Source organism: Candoia aspera, chromosome 2 (assembly GCF_035149785.1).
Source record: "Candoia aspera isolate rCanAsp1 chromosome 2, rCanAsp1.hap2, whole genome shotgun sequence".
NCBI classification, from domain to species: domain Eukaryota; kingdom Metazoa; phylum Chordata; class Lepidosauria; order Squamata; family Boidae; genus Candoia; species Candoia aspera.
Genome location: NC_086154.1, coordinates 30,337,192 through 30,356,408, shown reverse-complemented (window position 1 = coordinate 30,356,408; position 19,217 = coordinate 30,337,192). Strand labels below are relative to the sequence as shown.

The 19,217-nt window shown below is 37.6% G+C and overlaps 1 protein-coding gene across 4 annotated transcripts in view; it reads left to right on the top strand.

Annotated features, from left to right (window-relative positions):
• The window catches only part of FOXP1 (forkhead box P1), a 557,404-nt gene that overhangs the window by 230,557 nt on the left and 307,630 nt on the right, over positions 1-19,217 (top strand). Inside the window, exon 1 of one of the 4 annotated variants that reach the window (XM_063291583.1) lies at positions 5,017-5,148. The exons of the other annotated variants lie outside the window; for them this stretch is intronic. The gene's annotated coding sequence lies outside the window, so the exon portion shown is untranslated. Of the gene's footprint in view, positions 1-5,016; positions 5,149-19,217 lie in introns of those variants that run through there. 4 annotated transcript variants of the gene reach the window in all.

The window sequence follows — 19,217 nt, the reverse complement described above, 5'->3', positions numbered from 1 at the left end:
TTCACATGCCAGTAAGGTAATGCTCAAGATCCTGCAAGGTAGACTTCAGCAGTTCATGGAGCGAGAATTGCCAGATGTACAAGCTGGGTTTAGAAAAGGCAGAGGAACTAGAGACCAACTTGCCAATGTCCGCTGGATAATGGAAAAAGCCAGGGAGTTTCAGAAAAACCTCTATTTCTGTTTTATTGACTATTCTAAAGCCTTTGACTGTGTGGACCATAACAAATTGTGGCAAGTTCTTAGTGGTATGGGGATACCAAGTCATCTTGTATGCCTCCTGAAGAATCTGTATAACGACCAGGTAGCAACAGTAAGAACAGACCACGGAACAACGGACTGGTTTAAGACTGGGAAAGGAGTACGGCAGGGCTGTATACTCTCACCCTACCTATTCAACTTGTACGCAGAACGCATCATGCGACATGCTGGGCTTGAGGAATCCAAGGCTGGAGTTAAAATTGCTGGAAGAAACATTAACAATCTCAGATATGCAGATGATACCACTTTGATGGCTGAAAGTGAAGAGGAACTGAGGAGCCTTATGATGAAGGTGAAAGAAGAAAGTGCAAAAGCTGGCTTGCAGCTAAACCTCAAAAAAACCAAGATTATGGCAACCAGCTTGATTGATAACTGGCAAATAGAGGGAGAAAATGTAGAAGCAGTGAAAAACTTCGTATTCCTAGGTGCAAAGATTACTGCAGATGCTGACTGCAGTCAGGAAATCAGAAGACGCTTAATCCTTGGGAGAAGAGCAATGACAAATCTCAATAAAATAGTTAAGAGCAGAGACATCACACTGACAACAAAGGCCCGCATAGTTAAAGCAATGGTGTTCCCTGTAGTAACATATGGCTGGGAGAGCTGGACCATAAGGAAGGCTGAGAGAAGGAAGATTGATGCTTTTGAACTGTGGTGTTGGAGGAAAATTCTGAGAGTGCCTTGGACTGCCAGAAGATCAAACCAGTCCATCCTCCAGGAAATTAAGCCAGACTGCTCACTTGAGGGAATGATATTAAAGGCCAAACTAAAGTACTTTGGCCACATAATGAGGAGACAGGACAGCCTGGAGAAGATGTTGATGCTAGGGAGAGTGGAAGGCAAAAGGAAGAGGGGCCGACCAAGGGCAAGGTGGATGGATGATATTCTAGAGGTGACGGACTCGTCCCTGGGGGAGCTGGGGGTGTTGACGACCGACAGGAAGCTCTGGCGTGGGCTGGTCCATGAAGTCACGAAGAGTCGGAAGCAACTAAACGAATAAACAACAACAACCCAAAAATGAACAAATGAAAAAGCTCTAAAGCAGGGGTTCTCTAAAACACTAAGGGGGGTTTCCCTGGGGGCGGGGGTCCCAAACAACTTGGACTGGTGGCCAATTTTTTTTTTTTTTTTTTTGTCCTGATCAGGCTTGCATAGACAAATCAGAGCACTGTCGAAACCTGTTCTGGAATTTTCTCCTCAGTTCCCCGTGAAGCCTGAAGTGTGTGGTTGTGGTACTGCAAGCTTCTATCAGTAATATATAGATGGAATTATTAAAGATAAGGGGTATATTTATTTCTTGCCCAACCTAATCCCAAATAATTTTTTTCATGCCCAAGCATGAAATGAAAATGAAATCGTATTTCATTCAGGGAAGGCGCACACAAATTCATTTATCATTTTAAGGGGTCACAGTACCACAACGTTTGAGAAATTCTAAGTAATACTAATTGGGATTCCTACTTGTATGCCTGCTGTAGATGGTAGGAGATGGATCTGGTTGCTGTCCTATTTTCTGGGATCTTCCAGACATTCCTAACAGCGGTACAAATAAGTGGGGCGATAAGGTTGAAGAACTCTTAGGTACTTTACAAGTACAGCATGTGGAATATTCTAACCTGTCTTTTCCATATCCCATTTATAATGTGCAAGCTTGTCCTATGCCTCATAATCCAAGGCAGAAATGTGTAGTGCCTGTGCTTTCTTATTGTCACCTGTCAATCATGATGGGTTCACAGTTTTTAAAAACAATCTGGGGCAAGTTAGGAGAAGGAATTAAAAAGACTATAATTGGTTTGGAAGAATAGGACACACACTCTTTTATTACAATCTCTCATGGTCCTTTTACCTCAAGGCTATTGTCAAGTAAATAGTTAATGTGTCCATCTGCTTGCTAAGTATAGTCCTGGCATCCCTGTTCTCAATATTGTGATTCCAGAGCACTCGTAACAAAGCAGGAGTCTGCAATTTTGTTGTTGTTGTTGTTATTGAAATCCATAGTCCTTCACGGATACTCTTCCATTCAGAGCCTTCTATTCAGAACTGGAGCAAACTGTGAGTAGGGCCAGTTCCCACATGGGCAAAATCACAGTGTTTTTTTCCTTTCTGACACTCACTGTTTGCTTACCTTGAACCCTTTTCTCTCTATTTATGTTTCCAAACCTCCCAGTTTCTTAAAAATATCTACTAGCTCGAATAAACATTAGTTTTGAAATAGCATGCCTACATTCTGCTGAGCTTCACACAGTGCCTTTTATCTGGAAGCACCCATGCACTGGCAGAAGGTCTCTTCTGTTCATTAAATGACTGTTCAACAGAATAAACTTACTTTAAAAAAGGGATATCAAATCCAGAGGAATCCCCATGTTCATGCAGACTTTTGTGTCAAGCTTTGCATATGTTTTCATGATAAGTAGCATACTGGCCTTTAATCACAATGGCTTTTCAATCTCTTATATTGTAACCCAATCCCTGATGTAATGTTGTGCTGCGCTCTGGAAAGTCGTCCATTAACTCTTGCGCAAGAGATCATGAAACAAGGCAAATGCATTTTCTCCTTCTTGTGATTCTTTGGGTCTTTGCTTGTCTTAAATGTTAGTTTTTTCCTGCCAGATTTTGCTGCTCAGATTCACTGATCTAGTTCACTTTATTTTTATTGAAACAAATAAATGCAATAAAACCATTTCTGCATCAGCAGAGTGCAAGAGCAGGCCCTCCACAATAGTAACCACGTGGATGATAATAAAGATAAAATAATTTTGCATTGAATATATAAATGTATTTATTTACTCCAACTATAAAACTGAGCATTGTGTTAACGTATTTTTTATGCTGAATGAAATGGCTAATTTATTTTAGCGTATACATAAATAGCTAGCAGTTTTCAAGAAGACCAGCTAATGAGAATGATGCTCTGAAATCGTCTGGTCTGTGAGGAGTGATGGAGTCAAGTTTATTATTGGCTGAGTGCTAGGATTGGCCATCGTGCCTTTGAACTTTTGAACTGCTGGTTGTGTGTATGATTTATTGATTTTGATATATCCTTCTGTTAACTTTTTCTTACATTCATTTATTCATTCACTCATTAATCTTCACTTTTCTATTGGTTGCATGAAAGTCACAAATTCTTGAAAATTCAAGAGTTTAAAGAGAATTAAAGCCAGGTTTTAGCCGAACTCTTTGCACAAATTCTTGTTTAACTCCTTTATTTTTCTAATTGTTTATTGCAGTACAGCAGAAGCATTTTATCAAGAACTGACTAAACACAACTGTGTGGAATTGTGAATCCAAATGCTGCGAATGAATTTGCATTGGTTAATCCTGTGTTCCTTTTACTTGCCCTATTCCTTCAGTGCCCCTCTGAGTCTTTTCCAGCCCCAGCTCTGTTATCTCTTTAGTGCCCTTTTGTGAGCTCCTTTTCCAGAGAAAGTCTGCTTTGTCTCTCATCGTCTAATGACAGATGCTGGGTGGTAATGCTGCAAAAAACTTTTAAAGTTCTGACCTCATGTCATGGCTTTCTGGCAGGGTGACTGCTTTAGGCGCCCACCTAGTCTGGGGAAGACACACAAACTCACCTCATTCCTAACACGTGTTTTTCGTCCCACCCACTGATGTACAATATATAGATTTTATACTCCTCTTGCACCTCTAGATGCTGAGCGCTTAGGCTGCAATCTTACGCCCTCTCTGATTGATTTCCTGACCTTTTAGGATTTTTAGAACGTGTGTTCTGAAAATATTAAGTGTGTGACTATGTCAATAAAATGAAGCTCTCATATAACAAATAGCAGCTTTGCAGCCTTCATCTAGGGAAAATCTGATCCTGGCAAATTCTTCTGTAAGTGACATTGTGGTTTCTAAATAACAACTGGTGTGAAATGTGTATCTTTTGTACCATAATATGGTTGGTGTGAATGTTATCGGGGGAGTTACATACTTGGTAGATGCTTCTAATTAAATAATTTGACACTTGCCTTTACACTTCTGAATAAAATGCTTTTAGCATGCAAAGCTAGCAGACTTGCATGTACTTGCCAAACTTACACATCTAGCTAAGGTGAGGCTGTTCTGTGGATATGCTTGGACTTTACTAGCACCCTTGCTTCTAGCACTTGGGAGAAAGAGGATCTTCATTGTTAACCTACTTTTAACGTTCATATTCTGCTAACAATTCTGCAGGGAGCCTCAAAAATACCAGTTGCATATCATAATTATTAAGTTGTCATGCCCCTTACTGGGATGCTTAAAGCTTTTTTATTTTTCTCCTTGTCTTATTTTAAAAAAGGGGGGGGAAAAAGAAACATTTCAAAGCTTGATATGCTTCTTTCTTTCCTTTACCTCTTTTTCTGTTTTCATTTTTAAAAAGGCTGTTTGAGCTAGAGAACAAAACTAGTGGGAAAGGCTAAAAACAGGGCTGACACCAACACCATTAGCTGAAAAAAAAATCCACTTCATTGCAACTATGTTATTGTTTACTTTACCATACACATCCTAATATGGTTACCTCCCTGTCAAAGCAGCCGAGCCAGGGGCTGAGGGGCCCCCTCAGGGAGAAGCTTCTAACTGCTTCGCAGACAATAAGAAACAAACGGCACAACTCCACGCAAGGCTTCTCGGAAAATGAGTGTCAAGTAAATCTTAAAAGAACTCTGCCTTCTGACACGCAGCCCTGTGTATGGAACCCTGCTTTCTGCCAGGCTGCCCAAGCAGAGATGCATTTGGGTGGGTGGGTGGGTGGGGGAGTATGAATCACTGGATCTTTTCTTTCTCCTTTTTGGAGTTTTCTTTCTTTTAAATTAATTGGGAAGGCTGTGGATTTCTTCTTCCAAACATATCTTTAAATGCGTCTTCCATGAGTACTATTTGCTGGAGCCTGTTAGGAGGAACCTGAAGGTAAGAATGTTGATTTAACCTGGGACATTTGTCAATCAAAGTGATATTCATCATTGATACAGCCAATGCCTTAAAGCAACAGCAAGAACGATCTCACACAATATGTAGCTTTAGGTATCCCTGTCCTTCGTCCAAAGAAAATGCACTGTGTCTCTAGGTTGCTGTGCTTATGCCTTTTAAAATGTCACCAGTTGTAGATGCTGCTGGAACAGAGGTGCACACATTCCTGGGGAAACGGTTCAACAGATGCAGATGCTTTGCTGTGGCCAATTGTCAGCCAGAGAAATTTCTTTTAGAGGCTTTACTGTTGTTTCTCCTTCTTCACCCTCGTCTTCTGTACTTGTGATTACTCTGAAAACCTTTGGCTCTTCACAGGCTTGAGGTTTCCCAGTTATTATCCACGGGGCCAGAACAAAGGTAGGTTGTTAAACTCTGTACTCTGGGGGAGGGACAAGTTAGTTTTGGAGGACTGTCTTCTTGGTGTATGACTGGCTGACCTAAAAAGGGGGGGGGTTCTCTATACCACACACACAGGAGGAACGTAGAAGTGTGCCCTGGAGCAGCTCTTCAGCATAGAACTGATCCTGTGCAACTTAAAGGACTGGTATCAGTTTAAAAATAAAACAATTGGGAGCAATTACAATTATGCAGCAATTTTTTACTTATTAACATGAAAACGATTTAAACATGTACGTTGCATTTTATTTACAGCTCAAAATTCATTGTAATATGTGGTGTTTCCTAAATCCCAAATGAGTTTTTATTCAGATGCTAAGCTCTTACAGGTATCAATAGGTGATAGCGGTTTATTTATTAAAGTTTGAACTTTTTGGATGATATGTTGTTATTATACTTGGATGTGTTAGTGTAATGTGATCCTTCTTTCTGATTATTTCATTTCTTTGTATCCATTCAACAGGATATTTTCTGAAAAGCAGATTACTTTTAAATATTTCTAGTATTTTGGGTAATAAAGAGATGAAACAGAAACAAAACAAAACAAAACAAGGGCCCAGTTAAAAGATTCCTATAAGTTGTCAGTCCAGGGAAATATATAAACCTGCCAGTATTTATTCTGGAAAATACAGTGACAACTATTACAAATAAGTGCAAGTGTAGTTTGCAAATAGATGTTAAATGGATCCTAACCTATGACGTGTAGCTTTAGCAGTGTAAATACTCATTGTGAAAAGGTATAGCAGCGGAATAGTCAGGGCGTGATTCTTCCAAAGTAAAGTGTTTTTGAATCTCATAGATTTCAATGGGAAGATTAAGCTTATGTTTCAATCTGTTGATATTAGGTTTTGAAAGCTCTTATTCTCTTTTAAATATACTGTTACAAAATATGGAGTTAACAATTGTCCACATGTGCGCTTTATTATGTTTTGTGCACTGTCTTCTTTCCTTTTAGTTATTTGACATTCTGCTTAAACTAAAATAAAGCTTCTTTTTAAATGAGAAGCCAATTTCGTTACAATATACAAAATTATTATCTCTAAAATTAAAATGCTAAATTTGTATTCATAGTTTATATGCAGTGGTACTATAGAAAAAGTGTTAATCTTTTTTTTTTTAATCTAAAAATAGTATGTATACTTTTGGTATTGGGGGGAGATAGAAGGAAGTATGAGAAATTAGTAGCCTTTAATTAGACATGGAGAAATTCACATTTTATAGGAATTTATGTTAGAATATAGAATGGTGGGTGGCTTGTTTCCTCATTATGAATACTCTCTGCACATAATGAGGTTCATCATTAGTTGATGGAGTGAATTTGCCCTAGCTCTACCTTGAAAGGCACATAATTTACATACTACTTCAGAGCTCAGGCTTTAATGGATTCCTCGATGAATAAAATGAAAAGCTACTTCCTTTAAATTTTTGAACACGGTTCTGATAATATCAGTTTAATAAGACATTCAGTCCGCTTGTTACGTATATTTGAAAGTGCGTCCTGAGTTTTACCAGAAAATATAGATTTCAAAGTTCAGTGTGGTGCACCAGTAGTCCAAGGACATGGATGTAAATATAAATGGGAAGGGGTAGAGGGTTTACTTAACATTATCTGTTCCTTTGGTGCTGGTGCATTGCAATTACGGTCATGTCTGGTTGCTATTGTTATCCAGGTGAGCTGCCAAAAAGCTCACTTATAATACTTTAATACTATGCAGCATACTTCTGGTTTCATTATATTGCGTTTGGTGTGAGAATTATTTTTCTACTGTACATTTTCTATATGCATTTTAGCAGTGATTGATCTATAGAAACACATTGCTTGCTTTCAGGCTGACACTGACAGAACCATGATCCACCTCTCTATCCTTTTTAATGAGAAGAGATTTTCAAAAAGAAGAAGACACACACATACATGCACACCCCTTCCATAGTGCAGTTGCACCCCCCCCCCAACCTGCTATGTAGATACAATTAGATTAAGGAAAATTGGATTTTAGACTGCCTATTATGTTATCATGTCATCCAACTGCTAGAACATTGATGTATGGGGGAGTGTTACCAAAATACCCGTTTCTAGCTCTGTTTCCTGAGCCTTTCAACCATGACGTATCAGAACTTAGGTGAAGATCATTAGTATGTAACAAATTTCTCAAGTCTGTAAAAAATCTTGGGTGGTCAGAAAAAGAGAATGTTTTTGAGAAGTCTTTGCTGGTAGCAGACAGAATGCTATTTATTGGTAATACTATCAGTTCAAGGTCAAAAGCAGTAAATTGATTTTGCTACCATTGGTTACAATAGAGTAAATATTAGGTGTTCGGACTTGTTTTGCTAGAATGCTTTATTATTTGAAATATAACCTGTGTCATTCTGTCATTTTTTAAAAGGTAATTCCCCTCATCTGCAGACATGTCGTCTTGAAAATCTTTTCTCTGTTCTAAAACATATATTTGTTTAGGGAGTTTTCATTGAAGTGTACATGACAATTACAGCTGTTCATTAACAAAATTGGGTATTTGTTTTAAACTTTAACCAATCACTTTGATATGCTAATTATGGTGTAATTTAATTTGAGCCCTGTAATGATGATGCCGTTATTATGGACATAAATGATGCAGTTAAACTGAGAGTAATCTCATTTGCATACTGTACATGCCAGTAAATTAAGCTCTTTCTTCGTCTGCCTCAGCTTTAATTTTCCACTTCTTTTCACACAGCGCCTTTTCAGCCACTCTCTTATAAGCCCACTTTGTAATAGTCCCGATGATTGTTTGATGTGGAGAGTTGGTGCACCACAATAATGCAAGATGCAAGATGTAACATTTAAAGGATTCATTATCTTGCTGAGCGTTCCCTGAAGGAGCTGGGATTAACAGCGGGTGGAAGTGTCTTTTCAGTGTTCAGCATTACAGGCCTCCAGATAAACAAAACACGTTTTTGGTACCCTTGCTATATTTAAAAAGCACCCTAATTTACAACAAATCCTCATACACTGTTTTAGGATTGAACTGTAATACATCTGTTACTATAGTTTTAGGGAGACATGTATCTAGGAAACAGAGAAGTTGCAGAATACACTGAATAGACTACAGGTGATATTAGTAAGACACCAGACAATCTTTAAAATTTAATGTATCAGCTTCATCAGTCCTGACTATGCTAGCTGGGTATGCAAGTCATCCGTTTTGCATCAGTTCTACTTTACTTCTCTAATTCTATATTTCCTGGATCTTGATAGGAATAAAACTCTACAGTATTCTGAAGGGTGTTTCAATGCAATGACTATATTTTCTCCTTGTCCCCATGTTTACGTAAGTAGAACATACTGGATAAACAAAACATAAAAATATTGGCTGTTTAACATTTATTTCTAAGCTTTAATAGGGCAGTAGTAATCAATAGGTGAGGCTGCTTAGGTGTATTCCTTCCCGTTTCTGTCACATTATAACCTATGTTTAGGAATAAAATCTGTGCCTAAAATACACTAAGAAGAGAGCTTGTAAAGCATGAAAAGGAAGAAATCTGTTTGGTTTTATTTATTTTGCACTTGCTTCCATGGTAAGTTGTTAGGTTGTTTCATTGTTAACCATCCATGAAAGGAAACACCATTTTTCCTTGGGACACTGGTATGCTGCAAGGGATTTTTGTTAGCTAAAGGTTATTATTAGGCTTTTGGAAATCTTGTCTTGAACAACAACCCATGACCAAAAATAGTTCTGTGCTGTTGCCTATAAACATTCACATTAGTCATTTCCTGGGTGAACAGTATGAAAAGGTTGAGCAATACCATATTGTTGCCTATGTCCTCCAGCCTTTTAATAGTGGACAGCAAACAAGTACTCTATTTGATTTAGTTATTGTCTAGTATTTAGTGCTTATTTTCCTATTAGTTTATTAGTTAAGTTGCATCTTCCATATTGCTTCATAGCACATTGGTTTCCAACACCTTATTTTATTGAAAACTAGCCGTTCTAGTTTCCAAGTTTGGAATCAGAAGCAACAAAAGACTTTTTGTGTCTTCAATTCTACCAGGTATTCACACCCCAGTTATAGAATAACTAAATGATTTCAGCAGTTTTCTTGTACCTTAGAACTTCCGGCTTCATATTTTATCAAGACATCTACAGGTTTTTCAAAACAAAAGAGAAGCTCTACTTTGTCAGTGCAAAAGCCCACCTACAGTATTTCATTATCCTGGTTTCCATAATGGATAGCCATCTGCTTCTGCAAACAGGATGTAAACACTCTTGTCCATACCTGCTAATGCCATACTTGATTGTACTGCAGCTCAACTTGAAGATTGCATAGACCTCCAGGAATTTGTTTGCACCCCTTTGAAACCAACTAAGCTACAATCCATTACTCATTATATGGCAGCAAGTCCTGTAAATTAATTACAGGTAATCCTAGACTTATGATCACAATTGGGACTGGAATTTCCATAGTTAGAAATCATTCATTGCAGTTGTAAGTTGAGTCACTATGTGATCGGACTCGATTTCATGACCATTTTTACAGTGGCCGTTAAGGGAATAATGGGTCATTAAGTGAATCACCACAGTTGTGAAGCGAATCCAGCTTCCCTAATGGGCGGGTTTTTTTTTTTGTCAGAAAATAGCAAAAAAGTTGCAAAATGCAATGACATGGACCGTGGGACACTGCAAGCGGTCGGAAATGCAAGCCAGTTGCAAGCACCCAAAATGCGATCATGTGACCGCGGGGAGGTAGTGCAACATTTTGCAATGCTCGGAAGTGCTTTGTAGGCCATAAAGCACCCATTCCGAAGCTGTCGTAACTTTGGACTGTTGTCGAATATTTGTAAGTCAAGGACTACCTGTGTACATTATGTGAAAAAAAATGAGTAACTCAGAGTGCTATTACTTTTGTTTGTTTGTCCTTTTGAGTCAGTCTTGACACCTGACGATAGCCTGGACTAGTCCCTGCAGTTTTCTTGGCAAGGTTTTCAGAAGTGGTTTGCCCTTGCTGCCTTCTTCCTAGGGCTGAGAGAGAGAGAGTGACTGGCCCAAAGTTGCCCAGAAGGCTTCATGCTTAAGGTGGGACTACAATTCATGATCTCCCTGTTTCTAGCTTGCTGTCTAACCACTACACCACACCAGCTCTTTCTAGCACTGTTAGAGAACACAAAACTTTTCTCCATATCTGTTTATTTTTTAAATTTATTTTTTTATCTTTGTGTATATATATTCCTGAAGTAAAATATGTTAACCTTTTCTTATAGGGAAGGTGCTCCAACATTAAAATTTGGTTAGTAATTTTTCAGGCTGTATTTTATATTTGTCATGATCCACTGATACAAGAACTGAGTATCTTTGCACTGGTGTGAGTAATGAGAAACACTGTTGTGCTTTCAGGTGCCTTTGTCTAATTTTGGTTGTATTATAAAGTATAATGCAAGTCATTGGATTGAGAAGTGATGTCTGCCACATAACCCATCTCAGGTCATCATTCTAGGAAGAAAGAAGATGGTGGTGATGATTTAGCATAGTACTCTAAGCACACGTGGGTCCTTTAAAAAAGAAAAGAGAAAAATGCAAATAAAGCGATTGTTCCCTTCCCTCAGTCTGAATTCCAGTTAGAATCCAGGCCATCAACCATTTTGGATCATGCTGCTTAGAGGTTAACCTACTTCTTTACATACCAAATGAATTCAAAGCAGAGTGATCTTTTGGGTCAGCCAATATATTAGCCCTTATATTAGCCCAACAGTTTTAGTCTGTACCAGCTAAACTGTTAAGCAGGGTTAGGCAAACTGTGGTTCATGGTCTACATGTAGGGATTAAGGTAAACCAGATTCAAGTCCTCCCTCAGCTGTTGGATGACTTTGAGCAAGTCTCTCTTTCCTCACAGCTTACCTAGATGGCTGAGGTTGTGAGAAAAAAGACTGGAAGAGGGAGTGCTAAATACACACCACCTTGAGCTCTTGGAGGAAAGCTGGGATATAAATTTAACAAGTAAATAAGTAAGTGTGGCTTCTGAGGGTTGGTTGTTGTTGTTTTTGGCGGTGATGGTGGTGAGAAAACTGAGCCTTTTAGGATTCTGTTACCCAAGTTTGACAAATTAACTACCTATGGATTTTTTAAAATAATGTGCAATAAACTGTCAAATAGGGTCAATGCATGTAAAATAGGAAGAACAAACCAGAATCCATGAGCATTTTCAAAGGTCATGTCATCATTCCTAGGCCCCCATGTGTCCTTGGGCAGTGTAGATACCACCAAAAAAAGTGGGGCTCACTACCTCAGAAAGTTTATCTTTAGTGGAATGTTTCTACCTTGACACCATCTCACTCTCCTTCTTAACTATATTGGGAATATTGAATCTGTATCTGAACATTCTAAAATAGCAATAGCAAACAAAAATGCAAGAATGATCTAGGCTAGTACTCATATTGCATTGAAGAACTAGGTATAGAAAGTGTGAAGCACACTAGGCATTTCCTCATATACATCCTTCTCCTTACTCAACTTAAAAGTAAAAGGATTTAGTGTCATTTATATTCTCATTGACAGTTCTTGTGAATCAGGTTTGGTGACAGTATCTTGTTCGTTCATTTGAATGCTTCCATAACAAAAGTTAAAATAGATTTATCCTTCCACTATATGGAACAGAACATTATCTGAATTCTGTTCAATCTAGTGAGATCCAAAATACCAAAGCTGAGTGAGAAATAATGCATTTTAAAAGACACATTTATCAAGTAAATATATTGGCTATTTGGTGAAGAGGAGCTCTTGTTTTCAGTGTTTTGAAGTGACTGTCTTCTACATGCTTTATGGGGTTTCTCTCATTTTCTTCTAATATATGCCTTTCCCACGAATGCCAAGCAAGATCTGAGGAAGAATTATATGCTCAGCAGCACATGGAGAATTATTCTGGTCCTCCTAAAGAGCTTATATTCAGTGCCAGTGTTTAGGTGGAAAAGATTCTTTGTGACATTAAAGAAAAAAAATTAAAAACTTTATCATTAATTCAACTTCCTTATCAGAATTGGGGAAAAAAGAATGATATTAATGACCTAGCTGCCACCGCTCCATCATATGGTAACAGAGAGCGTGAAGGGAAGAAGGGCTCTTCCAGCATCTCCCCTGAGAAATTGGCTGCGTTTCGCTTGCTTCATTTAGTGGCAGCAATTCCATCAGGCTCCACTGAACCATTTGCATCCCAGCTGGTGCCAATTTGATTTTTCCTTCTCCTTCCCCCTGTTTTTTTCTTTTGTGCTAAGCCTGAGGGTGAAGTAAAAGGTGTTTAATAAAATGCTTCTTACGCTCATAAGAATAGGCCACACTGAATTTATGGCTGACCTGATTTTAATTCCAAGATTCCTAAACACGTTACCATACAACTAGTTTTGTGGCTCTTTAACCCTTCTAATGGGGCTCTGTGTCTCTCTATTTTCTTTCTTTCCTTCTCAAAAAATTAATCTGATGGCAGTTTCTCTTGTATTCCAGCTCACACATTCATTAATGAAGCCTTTAAATACAAAACTTGAGAATCTGCATGTGTTTCTGCTTGGGGGTCTCCTTTCAGGAGGAGAAGTCTTATTTTGTAATTTGTATTTTGACCAATTTTTTAGGAAGGTGTTGGTGTGATGAGTTCTTCAGTGCCATTGGGAAATATTTACTAGGATGTTATGCAGCTATGTCTCTGTTTTCATCCTGCATATCTGGGGAAGGGGTCAGTCAGGTGTTAGAGAAGTATCTCGAACAACTTCAGAATGAATGTGTCTAAATAAATTGAAATTTAAGCCAGTCCAGACAGAGGTGTTGTTCTTAGAGAAACCAGCCTGATGTGGACAGAACTGAAACTAGTTTTGAAGAGGGTCACATTTTCCCTGAAGAACCAAGTTCATTATTTTAAACTCCAGTTCCACTATCCCAATTTAGCTTGGCTAATGGTTAGAAATGGTAGAATATACCATATACAAAACCAAGCAAAACTAGAACTCAGGTTTTAAAAAAGGCATTAACAATTCATGGTTTCAAGAGATACCTTCCCTTTCTCAAAGTTTATAATTTTTTGGGCAGTGGTGATGGTGGTTGTACAGTATTTATGACTCACCAGTTGAAATGCTGCAGAGAACCATGGAGATGACCTTGAGGGAAATGTTCAGAAGCTGTTACAGAAACAGAAAGGGCAGAAACATTCCTTCAGTCCTGAGAATGGAGGTAGTATTGGGAAGAGGCTCAGGCTGGCTCCTCCCTGACTCACTGGGGTGTAAGAGGGAGGGGAGCAAAACCAGATCAGACTTGTAAGATTCTATTAATGTAGCCAATCTCAGTAAAGTTTAGTTATAACCTTCTTATGGAGCTTGTTTCCTGATCTATACAACAGCAGAGAGCTGACATATGCCTGCTTCAACCCTACTTAGAAGAAAAGAACCAAGTCTTAATTAGTTATTCATTAGTTCAACCAGAACTAGAGTATTGGAATGCAATCTTTTGGGGGCCCTTTGAAGATGACCTTTCAACATTCAGACAGTGAAAACCATGGCTGCACTTATGTCCTAATTGAAAATGTTAGTTTGGATTTTAACGCTTTAAATAAATCGGGATCAGAGTATGTATGTCCATATGTGCCCATTTGTATCTTACCATATTTTAGGAATAGTGGTGGATGCCATGTTGCTCCTCTTCAGTTGGAGGGAAAGGTCTTTCTCAGGAGCTGTCCTCCTTCAGCAACTCTACAAAAGATTCTGAGACTGTTAACTTTCACAGTAGTATTTAAGAAGGCATGGAAATTTGCATGTTTTAGTTTACATGTCATCCTGCTGTTCTATTTCTGTTATATGACAGTAGTTGTGAAAGTAGTTTTTAGTTTAAATTAATACTATTGTATTTTTTAATTAAAAAACCTTCCTTATATTCCTGTTTGTTTTCGTATTATATGGGTTACCTTTGATAGAATGGGACTGGTGCAGAGGTTGGCTGCTTAATGGGGAACCCATTAAGAGACTTGTGGAATGCTGAAAGCTTGGAAAGTTTATCAAGATGACAAAGCTGTGGAGAAACTTTTGCTGGCCTCACAGTCAAATGGCAAGATAAGACAGACTATTAATATGATCATTCCTGACAATCCTTTCTGTTGTTTCAAAGATCAGAGGGCACTCTGATTTTCAAAGGAATATAGCTGGAGTGCAGGTGACAGTCGTCTCAGATTGAAGATGACTGAACACGGTTTATAGAATATTATCATGCTGATGATCATTGCATCCTCAAGTAGCCATTCAGGGGAATTGTTCCACTTAGACTGAGTTTGTAGATTTTAATATTACCCTAATAAATGAGGTGTTGGAGTCCACAGTCATCTACTGTGGCGTGCATGCAGGACATTTTGAGGATGAAATCATTTGGTTCCAAGATGGTATGGATTATTCTGTTGGAACAAGTCTAAATGTCCAGTGCTCCATATGGACCAATTTTGTGGGATTAATTTCAGCTTTTGAGGTTTGAGGATATGGGTAGAAAGCTAAAAGCAGTGTATCCAACTTGGTACTAACACAATCCCAGCCCTTCATAGCAGATTTGATAAATCTGGGGAGGACTGTGTTTTTTTTGGTTTTTAATTCTGTAAGCTGCCTGGAGTCACTGTGTATGAGTTGGGCAGCCTTATAAATCTGTTTAATAAAACAAACCAAAACAAAACTGGTTGGGTCTAGAGTATGATAAATCTGTTCTGCAGAAAAAGTGAATGCCAGCTGCTTTGAAAGAAGCAATTGCACACTTCTAAGGAAACACAGTTTGGACCCTAAGGTTCTTGATAACTACTGTACCTGGCAGTTGCTAAAACCACTTCTTAGAGAAGTTCTTGAAAAAATAGTGGCTGTGAAGCTTCAGGCACTCAGGGAAGAATGTGACTGTTTGGACCTATTCCAATCAGCTTTCAGGTTTGATTATGGGATTGATTCAGCCCTGATCATCTTGAATGATGATTTTTAAAAGGAAAAAGGCAGCTGGAATATATAGCTGATTCTCCTTTATCTTTTATGGTGTTTAATATCATTGACCATGCTATCATTCTGGACCGAGCTGAGATTTTGAGACATAAAGTTTTAATTAGTTTTTAGTTTCTGCTAACCATTGTCCTGTTGGTTCAGGTGCTTGAACTCATTCTGCAGCATCATATAGTTTGATTTTGATGCTGTTATCATGGTCCTGTTTTATATTTTTAACTTTTATAATTTTGCATGTCTTAACATTTGCAATTATATGGCTTTAACTACTAAAACTGGTTTGTTGATTTGCTTTATTGTTACATCATCTTCTTACTATCTTAATACATATAGCTGATGGTGCAGTCAGAATTTAAATGCTGCAGCATGCTTGTAAAACCAGTGGTGGTTTTTGAAATTCCTGGGTTGGTACACAAGGAATTGTAATTGGTAGAGGAGGTAGCTCCTAGTTCCATAAATTGCTGGTATAGAAAAGTCTTTCTTAATTCTGAATTCCAGTGTGGTTTGGTTGGACTATATCCCATTATTCATGCTGAGTAAGGATAATGAAATTGTAGTTTGATTAGATCTTGACACCCACAGTTGGGGAAAAAACAACGTTGAATGTTGTATGTTTCCACAGGATAGATTTCTAAATTTTCCAAGAACACAAATACAAATTAAGTAGGAGATACAGTATATGATTTCATATTTATTTATTTATTTCACTTATATGACCACTATGTAATATAACCTTGGGTGGCTCACACACAAACAAAAAAACTCAATCATATTTTCCTTTCTACAGTATTCAGAATTTTTCCAATAGAGGCTTATTCTGATTCTGTTTAAAATCATATTTTATTCCAATATAAATTGCAATAAAAATGCAATTTATTTGCATTTTTAAAAGATCTACATACCAAAAAAAATCAGTATTTCTCCAACGTTCACCTTTTTGTTTTTCTCTAATACATATATTATTGTATCAGTTTTCCCTAAAGTATACCTTTTCATTGACCTTTAAAAAAATCAGAGAAGTGCAACATCTAAAGATAATTGTATTTGATCAAGAAGCAAGGGTTTGACTGGTTTGTTTTGAAATATGAACTAAATGACAAGCCCAGAGTCACTTGTTGAGATGGGTGGCTATAGAAATTGAATAAATAAATAAAAATAAACAAAATATATACACTGAATTCCAATTTCTATTCATTCTTCACTGTCTATTCTGTTTTGCCAGACCTATTGAATATTTTTTGTTAATGTATTTGTTGATGTAGAGACATGTTCCTCAGCCATAATAATTGAAACTGAGCAATGGTAATGTTAAAGAAATTTTAAACGTCTTACATTTAAAGGGATATTTTATGTGGAGTGCTTGGTGCTCTCTGAGCTTGGTTGTTTGCAGGTGTTTCATTACCCGACTAGGTAACATCATCAGGACTCCACAGTTCAACCCTGAGCTACATATATTCTCTTCTATGGGAATATTTTATTTTTACTTCTATAGACGAGTGATTACAATCAATTTGGCAAAATGTATAGGGCCAATTCTCACATAAAATTGTGAAGGCATGACTAGCTCATATTCCCAATACTGAATCCTTGCTGAGATAAGGAAAAACATGAGAGATCTCAAATGTGGCAACAACAGTCATTATTTACAACCCCCCTGCCTTTGTCCCATGAGAAGCAGGAGGTTTTGATACTTAATGATAACTAGATGTTAAGTAAGGAAAGTTCCAACCTCAGATAAAAAAAATGATCCTTTTTGTTCAAAGTAGGGCTACTGCATTTGTGCTGGTTGGGAAGAACTGTTTTCTGTGTAATAAGTTGAAGCCATCTTCTGCCAGTAGATATATTCATTAGTAAACAACAAAAGCTTATCACATCTCAGTTTGGAGCAAGTCTTGCTAGTTGGTCTCCTTTCATGACCTAGTGAAGCTCTTGTTCCTCTGATGTAGCAAAATTGGCCATTAGCTGATTCAGCATCAGAGACTTAAGATGTCGTTTGCTTGTACGCTACTTGCTTTCAGCTGCTGAAGGCCACTTTGGGGAAGAGCATTTTGATGCCATCACCAAAAAGTAATTAATTGGAGATGGCACCAAAGTTTTCTACTTTAATGTTGTGCAAATACACTGCTGTTGCTGAATCTTCAGCCTTTCCAATAGTCATTAGTAAGATCTGTAGCCACCAAAAGTATTGTCTGCTATATATAAATATAGATATTAACTTCCACCTCAGGTGTTACTGGATGGCTGGCTCTGGCACTGATATTCACTTAGCAACCATGAGCTTGCACAGAGTCATAGTAACAGTTACGATGCTCTCTGAGAGATGGACCTAATTCTCCACTCCCTGGCAAAGACATGTAATCTACCAATAAACTCCTGGCCACAGGACCGTGTAAACTTCAAATTAAAGTAGTTTTCAAGGCACAGTGGTTTCTTTGTTACAAGCATCAAATATACAGAAACACATGCTCAGCAGCTGATCTATGGCCTTCTGAAAGAAGAGATCCCAAGCAAGTAGGTAGTATACTGTATGTAGACATCATATGCTTAAACATAGTGTAGACCCCTTTTCCTCTTTAAATAATTATATTTCTCTCAATCAAAACAGTTCTGTAAACGTGCGCTAGATATGCTGTATACCTGTTGGTTCCCATATGGACCAGGGCAACATTGAAATGGGATTGGGTCATGAATATTCATCAGGTTCTAGTATGTGAATTTATGGAGAAAATCTATGTGATCACTAGGAGTTGAAAATGACTTGATGTCACATAATCAATCATAGTATGTGAATAATTAACTAATTTTAAAGTATGTTCTATTGGCACATACAACAATTTTTAGGCTTTGGAATGATTTCCAAAGTTGCCTGACTTGATTTAAGGACCTAGTAATACAATAGAAGCAAAGTTTTCTGAGGATGGCAGAAGGGCTTTAGGACAGCCTTCAGTATGTTGTCATCCAGATGTTTTAGACCACAGTTCCCATCATTCCCAATTTTTGGCTATGCCAAAGAGAATGCCACCTATTGGCCCATTCAAATCTTGTCCTCGTGTTTTAGAAAATTGAACAAATGTGAGAAATATATCACAACTTACATTCATTAACTGAGTGGGGAATAATATGTGACATATTGAGAATTATTTTGGGATAAATTGCATAGGTATTTTAATAGAAACAAAGTATTTTAGCATAACCAAAAAAACCCTCAAGAGTATACTTTTACATTGTACAGATGAACTGGGAAGTTCTCATTTTGCTGTTGAGTTGTTTGTGCATTCCAATTCATGCTGCATGTAAGTGTTCTGAGATAATACTGACTTATGATTATTTCCCTGACAGATTAGTAATCAAGCTCACATATGTTACTTACTATTTATTTTGCTTTGTTTATTGTCTTGTTCTTTTTCTATACTTCATCAAATTGTTCCAGACACTTTTAAAAATTGTTCTTAAAAAATAGTAACTATTTGCCTTAGTTGCATGTGATATAAGTATGACAGGAAAAATGTTATTTATCAGGAAATCTTTTATGATACAAATATCCTTGAAAAAAAATGGATACAGGCATGACAAAATAATTTAGTATTAATATAACTATATATTTTGCTGTTTTTAAAATGTGCCTGTTCTGGAGTTTCACACTGAA